Source organism: Scyliorhinus canicula, chromosome 1 (genome assembly GCF_902713615.1).
Source record: "Scyliorhinus canicula chromosome 1, sScyCan1.1, whole genome shotgun sequence".
Classification (NCBI taxonomy): Eukaryota; Metazoa; Chordata; class Chondrichthyes; order Carcharhiniformes; family Scyliorhinidae; genus Scyliorhinus; species Scyliorhinus canicula.
Genome location: NC_052146.1, coordinates 279344217 through 279363015, shown reverse-complemented (window position 1 = coordinate 279363015; position 18799 = coordinate 279344217). Strand labels below are relative to the sequence as shown.

The following is an 18799-nucleotide window of genomic DNA, read 5'->3' as shown; positions in this document are numbered from 1 at the left end:
CAGACCAGGGGCTGGATTCTCCGCCACATTGGGATCTCCGCTACTGGTGGCAGACAATCCAACGTTGTGTAGAAAGTGGGCTCGGTGTCGATTTGCATCCTATTAACAGTCTGGGTGCCATATTCTCCAGGCCCTCGTGATCCCTGTTTCTCTGGGCTGGGAATCACGTGGGCGAGATTGGTTCAGAGTCTTGACAAGAGTGGGCCCTGACGTGGCGGGCCTTGCGGTGGCCAAGGGGTTAACTCTTTAAGGGAGTTGCCTCCAAAAGTCCATCAGAGGGTCCACACCTCTGTCCCACCATACATGCAAGGGCCTACCCAACCCCACCCCCACCAGATATCCCTCTCACCAGAGCTCCAAATTAAAGAGACCCCTCACCAGAGATCCTCCAGAAGAGAGACCCCTGTCTGGAAGTATAGAGAGGCAGTCCAACAGCAGCAGTGAAAACAATATTTGCTTTAAAACTCACATGTGCAATAAACCTGCTGGTTCAGGCACAGGAAGTAGCACCTGTCAATTCCTGAATGAGAAAACAGGTCAGCTGGTTTAGACGCCGTCAGATCTTGATCAGCAAGTCATTCATTCATTTCTATAAAATATTGATTTTACTACGCTGTGATTGGCAGCTTCCACAAACACACCAGCTGCCTGCAGGTTCCATTCATTTCCTTTCATGCTTGAGTGGTTTTGAAGTAGTCAGCTGTGAAACTAACCACAATGTTTATAAACATCAATCTATGCTTGATAGCTCCTGGACCACATCAAAGTTAATTAAGTGCTTTCTGTTAGTCTCACAGCTGACTGCTTCAAAGCCACTCAAGCTTGTGTTTGGTCCCAGCTAAGCAGGCCATGGGACATAATAATGATAATCTTTATTATTGTCACAAGTAGGCTCACATTAACACTGCAATGAAGTTACTGTGAAAATTCCCCAGTCGCCACACTCCGGCACCTGTTCGGGTACACAGAGGGAGAATTCAGAATGTCCAATTCACCGAACAGCACGTCTTTCGGGACTTGTCGGAGGAAACCAGAGCACCCGGACGAAGCCCACGCAGACACAGGGAGAACGTGCAGGCTCCTCACAAATAGTGGGATACAGATGATATAATTAATGGGAGGAGCCAGGTCTGTTGTCGTTTTGTAGTAGGCTTCAATGAAGTTATTGTGAAAAGCCCCTAGTCGCCACATTCCGGCGCCTGTCCGGGGAGGCTGGTACGGGAATCGAACCATGCTGCTGGCCTGCTTTAAAAGCCAGCGATTTAGCCGAGTGAGCTAAACCAGCCCCTTAACTTGAACAACAGTTTGCCGTAGGATTTGAGTTTGATAAGACAGAAGGATATTCAGACTCGCCAACTTTAAGGGCATTTAAGTGGTCACTGGATAGACATATGGATGAAAATGGAATAGTGTAGGTCAGATAGGCTTCAGATGGTTTCACAGGTCGGCGCAACATCGAGGGCCGAAGGGCCCGTACTGCGCTGTCGTGTTCATGTTCTATGTTTTCTTCCCGAAAGGGTCTCTCTCTCCAAAGGTCTACACAGAAAAGCAAGTCACCCTGGTTGCCAGGTTTATTTATGAGATGGATTTTGAGCTGTATTGTGTTTTGTTGGAATATACAGTGCAGGTATAGATAGTGGGTTTTATTTTTCCTTTTATTTAAGATATTTCTTTGACGTTAATCTGGTTAATTCTGTGTTTAAAGTGTGTTTGAAAATAAAATATCCGATCGGGTCACAGTCATCACTCCTGAGGGGAATAATCCTATTGTCGCATTTTACAAATTAAATATTGTTTGGGGTTTCTCATCCAATATCCTATGAAAAGCTGTGGCCTGGTCCGGTACCTTAACAACCTCACTGTCTAATATTATTAGCACCCCCCCCCCCCCCCCCCCCCCCCCCCCGCCAAATGATCCCCATCACTAAATATTCATACCTTGCCAACTGTGTACAACAGGTTTGGTCAGGCATGAGGCAGTCGAGGGGACACCCTCCATGGGCACAGAGTTAAGTATTGCCTCAGGGGTGGGGGGGGGGGAGTGGGACATGTCTGGACAGTGTCCTGGCACTTCCCCCTGGCACTGGTCAGCACTGCCAGGTTGCAACTGCTCCGCAAACATAAATTTTCGGCAAACTTCCCTCCCCCTGACAATCCTCACCGAATTTCTCCCTCCTCAGTGTCCGTTTTTCCCCCCAACCCACCACACATCAATGCACTTTTCCTCAGTATCTGCACTTCCCCACCACACAACTTTCCCATGGGGCTCCCACAAAGGTTCGCCCCCAGGCACAGGTTTGCACTGTCAGGTTGGCATTTGCAACCTGGCAGTACCAACTTGTGCCGGGGGAAGTGCCAGGGCACTGTCCAGACATGTCCCTCCACATCCCGAGGGCTATACCTACCTCTGTTCCCCTGGTCAGATCTCCTCGACTGCCTCACATCTGAGCAAACCTGTTGTAAACATGTTGGCAAGGTATGTATGTTTAGTGATGGGGGATCATTTGCCACGGAGGCCACTAATAATATTTAAATTATTTCAAACGTATTAATTTGAGGTTCACACCCTTTGTGGGCGTGAATCTTGAGATGTTGCTGGTGAGGGGTGGGGAAAATCATGAAACGCAATTGGTGGGATTCTCCATTGCCCGACGCCAATATCATAATCAGCGATTGGGCGGTGAATCCCTTCGGGGCCAGTGTCGGTTTGACGCCGGTTTACGGGTCTCCGCCCCCTCCGAAATTGCATCATCGGTCGTGTACCGCACTCCGCTGCAACGGCATTTCCGCATCATCGGAAGGTCCTCCCCGAATGCTCTGACCCTGATGAGCCGAGTTCCCGACTGCGCGGTTGACATGTGGTCTGAGCGGACGTGGAGGTGAACCCCCCCCCCTGCGCATGCGCGGACTGTGTCCAGCACCACCACAGTCGGCCGGGAGCCGTGCTGCTGCCAGGGTGGCTTCCGCGAGGGCTGTTGGGGTGTGGCCAGGGTTGTCCTGTGGGGCCGTATTTGCCAGGTCGGGTCCACACAAGGCCGACACCACGTACGGCGCAACTGTTGCACGTCGTTGCCGTGCGCATGCACGGCCACGAACCCGCCAATTCACCGGCCGTTTGTGCCGCAGGAGCCGGGTTGGAGAATCGCCGGGGGGACGGCGTGAATTCTACCTCCGCTGGCTGCCAAATTTTCCGGCATCGGAGATTTGGCGGGGGCGGGAATCACGATGGGCTGAAGTCCCACTGGTTCTTTGCCAGTCCCGCCGGCGTAGATTAGACTAGGTCCCTTACCAGCAGGACCTGGCAGCGCGGGCAGGCTTCGGGGTCCTGGGGGGGGCATGGGGCACGGTGGCCTGGCCTGCGATCGGGGCCCACCGATCCACGGCCGGGCGTGCGCCGTGGGGGCACTCTTTCCTACGCGTCGGCCATGTCAGCATCCGCGATGGCTGACGCGGAGGTGAACCCTCCCGCGCATGCGCGGGATGACGCCAGCAGCCGTTGATGCTCCCGTGCCTGCGCGGACTCGTGCCGGGCGACAGAGTCCCTTCGGCCCCGGCTGGCATGGTACCAAAGGCCTTCTACGCCAGCCGGCAGGCGCAAACCACTCCGCCGCCGGCCTAGCCCCTGAAGGTGTGGAGGATTCCACAACTTTGGGGATGGCCGACGCCGGAGAGGTTCACGCCGCTCCGTCCCACCGGGACCCCCCCCGCCCTGCCAGGTACGGGAGAAACCCGCCCCACATTTCCTACACTGGCATCAGCACTTAGCCACAGAAACGGAGAATCCAGCCCAACATGGCTGGTGGGAATCTCAATTCCCGATTCTCGCGAGACTTAGCGTCCTCACCGCCGACCCAGCAGATGACGCGTGCGGGGTCCAAGATCACAGACCTAGAATTTGAAATACTGGATAACTTAAGAATGAACTCGAAAAACACTGTGTAAAAAACCTCCAGTAGAGTATTTCCCTTCCTAGTCACGAGTTCAAGCCCAAAGATTTCAGTAATTTCGACTCAACGTGAGCATAGAATAAAATGATGCAAAAGCGTGGTGCTACTTGACTCTAATAATCAAGTATATTTATTGTGGTCGTGTGGTTCTTGTGAGGTCAATGCATTCTTCTGTGGTTCCGGTGGAGAGAAAGATAATTACATCAGTGGGGGTGTGTTAACATCTGCCTGTGTGTACTTACTTTCATTCTGTGGAGAGATAGAAAAACATCTTTCAGCAATGTTATAAGTACAACACTACGGAACTGTTTGCCAGAAGATTTGCACCTAAACCTGTTGAGATATTGCTCAAAACATAATTTGGATGATACAGTGCCCAGACCTAATCTATCATTAGCAATATCAGCTTCCAGTAAGTAGGCATGGGTATGCCAACAATTAGTCAAATCTTGCTTCTTTCTAATTGCTGATGTTTTCCTCAAGGGTTGGTAAAACGCAAATTTATTTCTAGTGCAATTGTATAATGACATGAATAAAAAACATGTACTGTGCTAATGCAGAACAGAACAAGCTGTACTACTTAATTTAAACACAGACACGCGATGAAAAGATTATATTCTGTTCCAACAAAGTCCTACGTTGCCATCTTCTAATTTCCTATTCTGCATGGGGAATGCATGCATCCCATGCTCAACAATGTAATGATATTTTAATCTAATGCACTAAGAGCTCAGACATAGCACCACGCTGTTGTTATTTGGGTAGGGAATGAGTGCACAGAGGTCTAGTTTATCGGGGAAGGGCGGGGGGCGGGGGTAACGTCCCGTATGCAAGAAGTGTTGGAAATACGCACAACATCATATTTGAACAGCTGCTCTGACTTTCGCACTTCCTAAATTACAATCAGTATTCCGACTGAGTTATAAATTATTCATCTTTTAAAAACATATATGAAAATGATGATAGAGTGCATGATCTTAAAATTGGGGCTGAATTGGATTTGTATACTCTAGTACAATTATCCCTATTGATACGATGGTGTGACTTTGTTTAATTAATTAACGGGATGTGGACGTTGCTCACTAGGCCAGCATTTATTGTCCATCCCTAGTTGCCCTTCAGAAGGTGGGGGTGAGTTGCGTTCTTGAACCACTGCAGTCCTTGAGTTGTAGCTACACCCGCTGTGCTGTTAGGGAGGGAGTTCCAGGATGTTGCCCCAGCGACAGTGAAGGAACGGCGATATATTTCCAAGTCAGGATGGTGAGTGATTTGGAGGGAACCTCCACGTGGTGGGGTTCCCAGGTATCTGCTGCTCTTGGCCTTCTAGATGGTACTGGGCGTGCGTCTGGAAGGTGCTGCCTGAGGGACTTTGGTGAGTTACTGCAGTGCATCTTGTAGATGGTACACACGGCTGCCACTGTTTCATTGGTTGTGGAAGGTTTGAATGTTTGTGGAAGGGGGAGCAATCAAGCGGGCTGCTCGAGATTCTTTAAGCTGCACTCATCCAGGCAAGTGGAGACTCCTGCCATGTGCCTTGTTGATGGAGGACAGGCTTTGAGGGGTCTCGAGGTGAGTTACTCGCCAGAGGATTCCTAGCCTATGACCTGCCTTGGTTACCACAGTAGTTTTTTTTCCCAATTAAGGGGCAATTTATCGTGGCCAATCCACCTAACCTGCACATCTTCGGGTTATGGGGGTGAAACCCATGCAGACACAGGGAGAATGTGCAAACTCCACACGGACAGTGAATCAGGGCCAGGATTCGAACCTGGGTCCTCAGCGCCGTAGTCCCAGTGCTAACCACTGCACCACGTGCCGCCCTTGGTAACCACAGTATTAATATGGCTAGTCTAGTTCAGTTTCTGATCAATGGTAACCCCCAGGACGTTAATTGTGGGGGACTTAGCAATGGTAATGCCATTGAATGTCAAGGGCCGGTGGTTAGGTCCTCTCTTGTAGGAGATGGTCATTGCCTGGCACTTGTGTGGCGCAAATGTAACTTGCAACTTGTCAGCCCAAGCCTGGATCTTGTCCAGGTCTTGCTGCATTTGGACATGGACTGCTTCATTATCTGAGGAGTCGCGAATAGTGCTGAAGCATTGTGCAGTCATCTGCGAACCTCCCCACTTCTGACCTTATGATATACGGCTGGTCATTGAAGAAGCAGCTGAGTATGGTTGGGCCTAGGACCTCCTGAGGAATTCCTGCAGTGATGTCCTGGAGTTGAGATGATTGACCTCCAACCACCACAACCATCTCTCTTTGTGCCAAGTATGACTCCAACCAGCAGAGAGTTTTCCCCTTGATTCCTATTGACTCCAGTTCAGCTAGGGCTCCTTGATGATGCCTTGATGTCACGGGCAGTCATTCTCACCTCACCTCTAGCATTCAGTTCTTTTGTTCATGTTTGAACCAAGGCTGTAATGAGGTCAGGAGCTGAGAGACGCTGGCAGAACCCAAACTGAGCATTCTTGAGCAGGTTTTAACTGAATAAGTGCCACTTGATAGCACTGTTGATGACTCCTTCCATCACTTTGATATTAATGCCGGAATATTGTCAGGGACCATAGTCTTTGCAGTATCCAGTGTGTTCAGCCACATCTTGATATCAATTGTACATGATTGATATTCATCTTTAATTTCATTGGCTGATCAGGCACATACTGAATTGTTTTAAAATAATTTTAAAATGTAAGCAAGACATCTTTAGATGGCTGCAACACATCATCCAATGTCTAGTATTACATAGGGGTCAGTTTCTGGAAGGTTCCAATATGGATACCAATAAGACATGCATCAACATCCTTCTCACCTGCTACTGTCAAAAACTTCTTCAAAGGGTAAAATGAAAGAAACATAGAAAATAGAAGCAGGATAAGGCCATTCGGCCCTTCAAGCTTGCTCTACCATTCATTATGATTTTGGCTGATCATCAAGTTCAATACCCTGATCCCACCTTCCTCGCTTGATTCTTTTTGCCCCAAAGGCTGTATCTAATTCCTTCTTGAAATTACAAAAGGTTTTGGCCTCAACTACTTTCTGTGTCAGCAAATTCCATAGATTCACCATTCTCTGGGTGAAGAGATGTCTCCTCACCTCAGTCCTAAAAGGTTCACCCCTTATCCTCAAACCATGACCCCCTAGTTCCGATCCCTCCCAACATCGGGAACATTCTTTCTGAATCTACCCTGCCTAATCCTGTTAGAATTTTATACGTTTCTGTGAGATCCCCTCTCACCCTTCTAAACTCCAATGAATATAATCCGAACCAATTTAGTCTCTCCTCATATGACAATCCCACCATCGCAGGAATCAGCCTAGTAAACCTTCGCTGCACTCCCTCCATGGCAAGGACACCCTTCCTCAGATAAGGAAACTGCCCTGTGTCTCATAATTTTTATTGCTATTCAACTACCTCTCAAGTGGGAGACAGAAAGTGTACCAGGACAACAGCTAGAGTGTACAGAAAGGTATTATTCCTGTTGCATCAAGATGGATTATGGGTCATTCAGGAGTTAATGGCTAGGATGTTTTGGAATCTAATTACCTCAGTCATCAAACAATAGTCACAGTCTATCCAGACACAAACAAAGCAAATACCTTCTAAAACCATTATGGGGAGAGAGGTCACGTACTAGATTAACCCTTTTTGGTATGTGCTTTATTACAACACTCCAAGCTGCTCAGCATCAGTCTGGAGGAGAACCTGCCAATGGAACAGGAACAATTTCCCTTCTCTGCTATCCCAAGTTAAAGACCCTGGGTGGGTTCTCCGAGCCTCCGCGCCAAAATCGTGTTCAGCTCCGGGACGGAGAATGGCTGTTTGCACCAAAATTGTGATCCGGTCCCCAGAGAATCGCTTGACAATTGTGCGCGCGGCGAACTACATGATTGATATCATGTAGGGGACCATTGACAGAGGCAACCCACCCCGCGATTCTCCGCACGCAACTGACTGAGTTCCTGATGGCATGGTTCTAACCACCTATCAGCTGTCGGGAACGTTGAGTAGGAGTCCGCGCCCGCCTTGGTGGGGGGCGGGGGGGATCGTTCACCGGGGGTGGATCTCATGGACGGCCAGGCAAGCGATCGCGCAGCACCGATCCGTGGGTGCGCGCAATCTTGGGCGGACCTACTTCGTCCATCACGGTCCGCGGTGCGAGTCTGCCATGTTGCACGGGGGGGGGCCGCTGCAAGCCACCACCGTGCGCATTCGTAGACTCCCGACTGCGGGGCCCCGTATCCGCAGCCAGAGTTGCGAGAACCACTCCAGGGCTCTGCCAGCCCCCTGCAGATGGGAGAATTACTCAGGACTTTCTGAAGGAATCCAGCCCCCTATCTCTATTATAGTTTGAAATCCAGCCTAGAAAAAGAGAGCTCCTACCAAAATGAACCTAAGGCACAAAAATCATCAACTTTTGGAATAGAATTATTTCATTTTTCAAAAGAGGCTGCCTCCAGAAACTGCAGATTACATTGGCTTCAACTCTCCTGAATGTTCTCGCCCATCATGGGAAAATTCTGTTTCAGCCATGGATACCATCGAAGGACTCAACAGTGAACTCTCTATTTTTTACCTTTTAGCATTGAATTCTAAATTGACTGTAAGTACTGAGGAGGAGGTGGTGTGGAGGTATTGTTGCTGGACTAGTAATGCAGAGACGCAGGGTAATGATCTGGGAACCTGGGTTCGAATCCCACCATGGCAGGTGGTGGAATATTAACTCAATAAAATATCTGGAATGAAAAGTCTAATGATAAACATAAGACTTATCATGTCGATTGTTACGAAAACCCATCTGGTTCACTCATGTCCTTCAGGGAGGGAAATCTGCCGACTGCCATGATGGCAACTCTCCTTGTTCTCAGGAGCCCGCCCTCTTCCCACCCTTACTGGCAGGGCTGAGCTCTTATCACGTTGACTGCCCATTAATTGGCCAACCAGTGTGAAATTGTGCTTTGGTGCCAACCGCGCTGGGAACAGTTTTCACACTCGCACCCGGGCCTGCCAAATGTGTGCGTCCGACTCGCAAAAACGCCCGTGCCCATGAATATCCCAATATTTTGGCATTTATATTTCCATTCCCTGCTTGTGCTTTCTTACTATGGTCCAGCTGACCTGTTCGCCATTTTATCAAGTCAAAATTGAATCTTTATTCTGTAACACTAGAGAATATAATAATAAAATTGCAATGGAAGCAATGACATTTCCTCTCAGACTTCCAATATGGGCAATAAATGCTGGCCTAGCCTACATCCCATGAAAGAATACATCAATGCAAGAGCAGCATGCAAATGCTTTATTTTACGGTGGAACCTCACCGTGATATAATCCCACTTGTCTGAATTGTTGCTGCTTGTCGATTGCACTGCCATTTTGACAGTCAGTCTCCTTGTCGGATTTTCTCCCTATTGCTTCTGAGCTGGTTAAAGGGCAACGGGAAAGTTGCTTATAGCAACACAGCCAACAGCACTTTAAAAGACTGAGAATCAAATTGAAGAGAAAGGGCCAAGCAGAAAACATCATGGGTACTCCATAGCCCGTTAAATGCGAGGAATAAGTCAAGACCATTAGAACCTGTGAATGTACCGGATTACTAATGGAGCTGCACTTTTGGTGCTGGTATAGTGAAGCTTCCCTGCACTATTGATAAGTAATATAGCATCTATCCTTTGCAATATTTAACACACTAAGTCTAAAAAGAAATATTAATAAGACTCATGGCCTACTCTTTTGAAGTCCACATTTTTCTCTTATGAGAGCCACTGATAAAGAGCTTATTTATTCCTTTAAATTCTCAGATAATAAAACGGGTGTTGTTTCTCTTCAATCGCAGTAAATATCGGGCCCTTTCAATATCCGAACCATCATCTTTAAAATGCTAATGATATTAGTGTTGATAAACTTCGAGAAGTGACAAAATACACATTGATACAAGCCTCTGATAAAAAAAAATGTAAAAGAAGGAAATGCAAAGCAGAAAGCGAAAGACGGGAGGTAAAGAAGAATTGGAACAGAAAGTCTGAGAAACGGGAAAGTAAACAAACAGGTGAAAATAAAAAATGTGTCAATCAACAAGACAGAAATCAAAATGAGCAAGTTGCAAATGTAATATTAAGGCCAAGATTCCCCATCAGCAGAACAGACCATTCAATTATTAGAGCCTAAGATTGAGTTTCTGGTGAACCCAGGTGACATGCAATGCTTTGAAACTTACCCATATTCTCAGGCGCTTTTGGTACCCTTGTTTTTGGACTGTAATTTTATAGGGAAGCTGAGGAGCTGCAATCATCTGTAGTATTGAACATGTAATTGGTACTGTCAGTGAACACTGGAGACATTTGCTCCTTCTCCAGCTGCTGTCACCAAGTTTAGAAAGTTCATGTGGACCTTGAACCCACCTTCCCTCCCCAACACTCCCCCCCCCCCCCACCTCACTCCACCCCCCTATCAGCCTGCCTCCCGCACATCCAGGGGTCTTTGCAAAACTGCAGATCCACGATATACATTTGTAGTCACAGGAATGATGAACACAGCGCACATCAAATGTCAATAGTCATGATTGATCTCGGCTGGAGCAAAGTTGCTGTAATTACTGATTAAATTGCTGAGGAAAATTCAACATTGTGTCTTAATGCCACCCAACAAACAACTCAACACTTGCTTTAAGGAATGCTCTCACTCTGCTGAAAACAGTTTTCTTTACGCTGATTTAATACAAAAGATTTGATGAAAGGGGTTGGAGTGCAGAGCTGAGTGAGGAATGGTCTATCAATGATAAATGCTTTTGTCTATATCCTACCCAAGAATGCAAGAAACACTAGGGGTGCATTCTAAGATGTAGGATCAGTTGTGGGTCCTGAGCAGATTTCAGTTTATATTGAGCCGTAGTTGGTTTACAATTGCTGAGAAGAAATTAATATTTACACAGAAATATGAAAGGAAGGTCGCTGGTGACAGCTTCAACAATGGCAGAAATGTGATAGCTTCAATTGAAAGTTTACAATTGCTCGTATGTTCAAAAATGTCAATGTACAAAAAAGCAGGATTAACAATATTGTCATCAAACGCAAGAGATGGTAGTCGTTGGTTCAATGTGTGAGAATCTTCAACAAGTTGAAAGAAAATTTCAATGTTTTTACTTTGCATAGTTGACTATGATTGAGGCTTTGGAAATGCTACAGTAAATCACTCTGACGACCAGTTATGTTTTATTTGTTCAGTAAAACGCATGCAATGTGACCAAAAGATTGACAGGTTTTCTTTGGTCATCAAACTCAAAAGAAATTAATCGCATCGAAATTAAACAATAGGTCAGAAAACATGTGGCTTGTTAGCCTAGCGTCTGTCGCAGGGAACATGCTGGAATCCATTATTGTGGAGATAATTGCAGGATATTTAGACATCGCAATACAACAAGGCAGAGTTAACATTGTTTCCTGCAAGGAAAACTAGGTCTGACTAATTATTGGTGTTCTTTTTTAAATTTAGATTACCCAATTAATTTTTTCCAATTAAGGGGCAATTTAGCGTGGCCAATCCACCTAGCCTGCTCATCTTTTGGGTTGTGGGGCGACACCCATGCAAACCCGGGGAGAACGTGAAAACTCCACACGAACAGTGACCCAGAGCCAGGATCGAACCTGGGACCTCGGCGCCGTGAGGCTGCAGGGCTAACCCCTTGCGCCACCGTGCTGCCCTCTTATTGGAGTTCTTTAATGAAGTACCAAACAATAAATGGGATAAATGGGAACCTGTAGAAATGGCTTCCCTGGATTTCCAATAGGTGTTTGATAAGGCCCTACTACCTTGGGAGACATGGTGGCACAGTGGTTAGCACTGTGGGGTTAGGTGGGGTTGCGGGCAAAGGGTGGGGCATCGGCCTAGGTAGGGTGCTTTTCCAAGGGTCAGTGCAGATGTGATGGGCTGAATGGCCTCCTTCTGCATTGTAGGGTTTCTGCGGTTCGATAATACATAACACAAGAGTTCATGGTGTACAGGGTAACACATTAGCATGGATAGAGGGTTGGTTGGCTGTTGTTTGTGGAGTGCCACAGGGATCAATGCTGGGGCCGTTACTATTTGCAATCGATATCAATGACTTGGATGAAGTGAATGAATGCATGGTAACTAAATTTGCTGATGACCCAATGAAAGGAAGCAAGGCAAGTTCTCAAGAGCAGCACGGTGGCACAGTGGTTAGCACTGCTGCCTCACAGCGCCAGGGACATGGGTTCATTTACAGCCTTGGGTGACTGTCGATATGAAGTTTATACATTCTGCCCATGTCTGTGTGGGTTCCTCTAGGTGCTCTGGTTTCCTCCCACAGTCCAAAGATGTGCAGGTTAGGTGGGGTTACAGGGTTTGGGCGGGGTTGTGGGCTTAGGTAGGGTGTTCTTTCAGAGAGTCGGTGTAGACACGATAGGCTGAATGGCCCTTCTGCACTGCCGAGATTCTAATCTATGCCTAAGAGGATGAAAAGAGTCGACAAATGGATTTAGATAGGTTAGAGAGTGGAGAAAAATTTGGCGAATGCAAAAATAGTGTGGGAAAATGTGAACTTGCCCACTTTGGCAAGGAGTGTACAAAAGCAGAATATTATCTTTAAGGTTAATGGTGGAAGATATAGGGGGGATGTCAGAGGTAGGTTCTTTACCCAGAGAGTAGTGGGGACATAGAATGCACTGCCTGTGGAAGTAGTTGAGTCGGAAACATTAGGGACCTTCAAGCGACTATTGGATAGGCACATGGATTACGGTAGAATGATGGCGTGTAGATTAATTTGTTCTTAAAGGCAGCACAGTAGCATTGTGGATAGCACAATTGCTTCACAGCTCCAGGGTCCCAGGTACGATTCCGACTTGGGTCACTGTCTGTGCGGAGTCTGCACATCCTCCCCGTGTGTGCGTGGGTTTCCTCCAGGTGCTCCGGTTTCCTCCCACAGTCCAAAGATGTGCAGGTTTGGTGGATTGGCGATGATAAATTGCCCTTAGTGTCCAAAATTGCCCTTAGTGTTGGGTGGGGTTACTGGGTTACGGGGATAGGGTGGAGGTGTTGACCTTGGGTAGGGTGCTCTTTCCAAGAGCCGGTGCAGACTCGATGGGCCGAATGGCCTCCTTCTGCACCGTAAATTCTATGATTATTTAAATGGTTAAATTCTGCAGAACTTCGTGGTACAGAGGGATCTGTGTGCCCTGGTACATAAATCACAAAATGTCAGTATGCAGGTACAGCAAATGGGATCTTGGTGTTGATTACAAAGAAATTTGAGTGTAAAAGTAGAGCAGTGCTGCTACAGCGATACAGGCCCAGTGAGACTGTACCTAAAGTACTGTGCACAGTTTTAGTCTCTTGATTTAAGAAGGGATATAATTGTATTGGAAACAGTTCAGAAAATGTTCACTTGACTGATTCCTGAGATGAAGGATTACCCTATGAGGAAAGGTTGAGCAGGTTGGGCCTATTTGGAAGAATGAGAAGAGCTTATAAGATGCCGAAGGAAATTGATAAGGTGGATGCTGAGAGATTGTTTCTCCCGGGAGAGTCTAGGGGAGAACTAGAGGATAGATTAGAAAAATTAGATGAGGAGATTCATTTTCACTCATTGGGTCATTAGTCTGTGGAACTCGCTTACCCAGAGAGCAGTTGAGGGTGGGTCTTTGATTATATTCAAGACTGAGTTGGATTTTTGATCGATAAGAGAGTCCAAGGGTTATGGGGAACACACAGAAAAGTAGAGCTGAGGCTACAATCAGATCAGCTATGATTTAACAAATGACAGAGCAGCCGCAAGGGACCAAATGGCCTTCTCCACCTCCTAATTCTCCACCTCCTAATTCGTATGTTCTTCTGTCCCTGTATAACAGGTGACCACACTTCAGCTGCTGTGCTTGCTACGTGCCCATTGAAGTTTGTTTTCCAATTCGACATTCATGCTAAATTGGCATAAACAAAGCTGTGGCCTCAGTCCTTCTTCCATCTCCTTCCAGGCATGATGCAATGTCAAATTACAGGGGTGATGACCTGGAGTGGCCATTTGGACCAGCTCCGGAAGGTCAGCTGAGCATGAGAGCTTGCTGCTGCAAATTGGAGAGGCCCGGGATACTGGAAATTCCTGCCAGCCTGACCCTCTTGCCCTTGTGCTGTGTGCGGGCTGTGTCCTCCTTCAGAAGGAGAAGGTAAGTGTTGGTCAGCAGCTACTAAAAACGGAAAATGCACCTGTACGGGGCTTCTAATTGCGGATATGCTGAGAGGGAGACAAAATAAGATGGGTTGGAAGAGAATGCGCTGGAGCGTGAATTGAGGTAGCAGTCATCAGAGGAGATTCCTGTTCTCAGATCACCGCCACATGTGAAGAGAGTGCTTCAGGTTGTATAGATAATCGGTTAGAAATGAGTGTGGGACTCATGGGGTGAGAGGAGATGCAGACCGAGGAGTTGAAACGCAATTGGGAAGAGGAGTTAGGAGGACAGATAGAGGATGGTCTCTGAGCGGATGCGTTGAGTAGAGTCAACACGTCCACAACATGTGCCAGGCTGAGCCTGATACAATTTAAGGTCGTTCACCGGGCCCCCATGACAGTGGCCCGGTTGAGCAGGTTTTTTGGGGTAGAAGATAGATGCGCAAGGTGTGCGGGAGGGTCAGCGAACCATGTCCATATGTTCTGGGCATGCCCGAAGCTTAGGGGATTCTGGCAGGGGTTTGCGGATATCATGTCCAAGGTGTTAGAAATAAGGGTGGCACCGAATCCAGAGGTGGTGATTTTCGGAGTGTCGGAAGACCCGGGAATCCAGGAGGAGAAAGAGACAGACGTTCTGACCTTTGCTTCCCTGGTAGCCCGGAGATGGATACTATTAGCTTGGAGGGACAAAGCCCCCGATGACGGAGGCCTGGCTAACTGACATGGCTAGCTTTCTCTGTTTGGAGAAAATCAAGTTCGCCTGGAGAGGGTCAATGTTAGGGTTCGCCCGGAGGTGGTAATCGTTCGTCGACTTCTTTGCAGAAAATTAATCGTCAGCAGAAGTGGGGGGGTAGCTTATTTTAAAGCAGGGGGTTAGGAAAGGTGGGACCTATAAGGGAGCAAGACGGCTTTTGCACTATGTTTATAGTTTCACGTGCATTGTTTATTTTATTGTTGTTGTAAAACCATAAATACCTCAATAAAGTGTTTATTAAAAAAAGAAATGAGTGTGTGTTTGCACTTAAAGTGAACAGTGGCACAATGGTAATGTCCTTAATGCAACATACTCTGCCACTACAGGCATTAATTTATGGTGTAATGAATTGTATTAACATATTTAAATATTTCACTTAACCAATGGTGCAACATGTGACATTGATCCAAGTGCTGGAGAAAGCAGAAAAGGAGCTTTTACCAGGAGTTATTGAGAGAGATGGTGAAATAAATATTTTCTTCCTTGCTGCTCTTGTCAGTGAGCTAAAGCATTTCCTGCATTCAAGCGAATTCCTGAAGCTGATGATCCCAGCCACCTCTCTCGAGGCCTGGGGAACATCCATTTCAGAAATCTTCCTGTCATTGGTGGGAAAGAAAACCTAATTTCTTACCCTCACCTCTGCGACCTCCAGAGAGGTTTCAGAGAATCTGGAAACCCGTTCTGACTTGTTCCTGACAGAAGATTTTATTGTACCAAATTCATGGGACGGAATCCGCCCTGTCTCTTCAGAGTTGTATTCCAGTGTTAAATAGGCATCTGGAGGTTTGCCAAAATCTGTACACTGCAAGCTTCCTATTCCCAACAAATTTGGATAAGAAATCTCCATGTCTAATTTAAGTGTGTTATAATTGGCCTGAAATTTAGTTTTGCGCTCAGTCCTCTTCCAGTTTGTCTGAAATCTGCTCCTGATTAAAATCAATCTCCTCAACACCATTGTCCAGGACAGCTCCAGTTTCATATTTGGCAGTAAACAGGACCCATTAAATGTGATTATTTTGGTCAGAATTTGAATTTTATTTTTTTAAATTATTTTTATTGAGATTTTAACGATTTTCTACAAAGTTTACAAAAAAGAAAAAAAACATACAATCACAGAGAGTAACAGGAATAGCCTCCCTCCCCCCCCCCCCCCCCCACCCCCCCCCCCCCCCCACACACACACACCAATATCAGCTAACCCCTCCCCATCTCTCCCGCCCCTACTGTTTAAGTTTTTTTATTGGTTTCGCATTTTATATTACGTTTTTAGTGTTTTAGTTATTAGCATGTGACAGCACCACCAGAAAGCTGGAGAGGGAGGTGTTACATGCAGCATGCCCAGATGACCTCGCCTCTATCCCTGTGCCCCTTTTGGATGTGCATTGGCTCGGCTTGTCCACAGGTATTTACTGTTTCTATCGGGAGAGGGGGTTAATGCCCCCCTTGTACAGGATTGGTTTGGCCTGCGCTTGTTCCCGTTCTGACCGGGCAACCTTTGACTCTGCCGTCGGGTCCTTTTTGTTGCCTTGTTCGCGACCCCCCCTTCCATTGCCTGCCTTGGCGGTTTCTAACCCACCCTCCCCCCTCCCTTTCTCCTCCCCTCCCTTCCTTCTCTCTCCTTATTCTTTGGTGCTTTTGTGGTCCCTCTGCAGAGCCCCCCCACAGCCCTTCCCCACACTATTTGACGTTGGCTTCAAGCAGTTCCACGTCTTGTGGAAGCCCTCATCTGACCCCTGGATGGCAAATTTGATTTTCTCCAGTTGGATAAATTCCGACAGGTCGGACAGCCAGTCTGCAGCTTTGGGTGGTGCTGCTGATCGGCAGCTGAGCAGGGTTCTTCGGCGGGCTATTAGGGAGGCAAGGGCGCTGCCCCCCCCTCCCCATGAAGAGTTCTGGCAGTCTAATACCCCAAAGACTGTCACTTTTGGGCTTGGCTCCACCCTCATCCCACAACCTGGGCTCTGCCTCAAAACAGGCTGTCCAGACCCGACAAGTCTGGGGCATGCCCAGAACATGTAGGTGTGGTTGGCCGGGCCTCCTTGGCATCGTTCACATTTATCCTCCACCTCCGGGAAGAGCCTGCTCATTTGAGTTCTGGTTAGGTGTGCTCTGTGCATAATTTTCAGTTGCATTAGGCTGAGCCTTGCACATGTGGAGGTGGAGTTAGCCCTGTTCAGTGCTTCACTCCAGAGTTCCCACCCTATTTCTGTCCCTAGATCTTTCTCCCATTTTTCTCGTGTAGTGTCCAGCGGGGAGCATGTCCCCTGTAACAGTCGCCCATACAGGTCCCAGCAGTTCCCCCCAGCTGCGTCCAACAGTTCCTCTACCATTGAGTACCTCAGCATCCGTGGGTAGGATGTCGTTGATGCTCGATTAATGACTCCAAAAGCGAGATTGGACGACAATTCCCATACCAGCCTCCCCAGACAGGCGCCGGAATGTGGCGACTAGGGGCTTTTCACAGTAACTTCATTGAAGCCTACTCGTGACAATAAGCGATTTTCACTTTCACTTTCAATTGAAGGCTTTATTGGACTCGATGTTTCCCTCAGCAGCGCAGGTACAGAGTGCAGCTGTTGGGGAGACACAGGCTCTTATACTCCACCTTACTGGGCGGGACCAGCAGGCAGGCTTCACCAATGATATAGCAGTCTCAGGTACCTCCCACACCAATGGTCTTAAAGCATTGTCCAGGGTACCGTAATACCCCTAATACCGACTACCACAGTCGTTTTCTTGAACAGGAAATTTTTCACTTGAAGGTATCACAGTTCATTCCTGTTGAGCAGTTTCAAACTCTCCGTCAGCTCCTCTAGCGTCGCCAGTCTGGCATCCCTATAGAAGTCCCTAACAGTCAGTGTGCTCCTGTCCTGGCTCCACCTCTTAAAGGTGGCATCCATCGCGGCTGGCGCGCACCTGTGTTTGCTACAGGTGAGGGACATGGTGGACATTTTGGTTTGTACAAAGTGTTGTCTCCTTTGGTTCCATGTCCAGAGTGTGGCTATTACCACTGGCTTGTTGAGGCTTGGCTAGCGGGGATGGGAGTGCTGTTGCAGTGAGGGTTCGGACTGTCAACCCCAAGCAGGAATTTTATTCTTTACTACACCTCCCCCCCCCCCCCCCCCCCCTCCAGAGGAATGCTATGATTATTTTGTCAACTGTTGAAGAAGGCTTTGGAGATATAGATCGGTGTGGATCTGGACAGGAAGAGGAACCTGGGCAGCACATTCATCTTGATCGTCTGCACCCTCCCCGCCAGAGAGAGTGGGAAACATTCCACCCTGCAGGTCATTCTTAACTTCCTCTGGCAGACTAGTCAGGTTCCATTTGTGGATCTGTGTCCAGTCATGGCCAATTTGGATCCCCAGGTAGTGGAATTTCTTTTGGGCTTTCTTGAATGGCAGCCCGTCCAGCTCTGCCCATTTCCCTTTTGCATTCACCGGAACAATTTGTTGCCCGAGATTTCCCCGAACTCTACAAGGAGCTTTATGATCCCTTCCACACTGCCTTGCGGGTCCAAGATGCAGAGGAGCCGGTCATCCACATGGAATGAAAATCTGGCCTCTCTGTCCCCTCTCTGGATTCTCTTCCAATTTTTTGCTGTTCTGATGGCGGTTGCCAGCGGCTCAATTGCCAGGGAGAATAGAAGTGGGGGCAGCAGGCATCTCTGCCTTGTGTCCCTGTGCAGCTGGAAGTGTTCAGAGCTGATGGTGTTGGTCCATACGCTCGCGTTGTACTGAAGTCTCACCCAGGATGGTAATCCTATTCCCAGCCAAAACTATTCCAGTACCTCAACGAGGTACGTCTACTCGATATGGGTGTAGACCCTGTGCTGGATCCTCCCAAAATGAGGCTAAGTGTTGACGCCGTTGTGAAAACCGTCGAGTTTCATGACGGCGTCATTGGGTCCACAGGTG

At 47.7% G+C, this 18799-nt stretch overlaps 1 protein-coding gene across 1 annotated transcript in view; it reads left to right on the top strand.

Moving 5' to 3' along the window:
- The window catches only part of LOC119974762 (ALK tyrosine kinase receptor-like), a 1320646-nt gene that overhangs the window by 762855 nt on the left and 538992 nt on the right, over nt 1–18799 (top strand). The gene's annotated exons all lie outside the window — the stretch shown is intronic.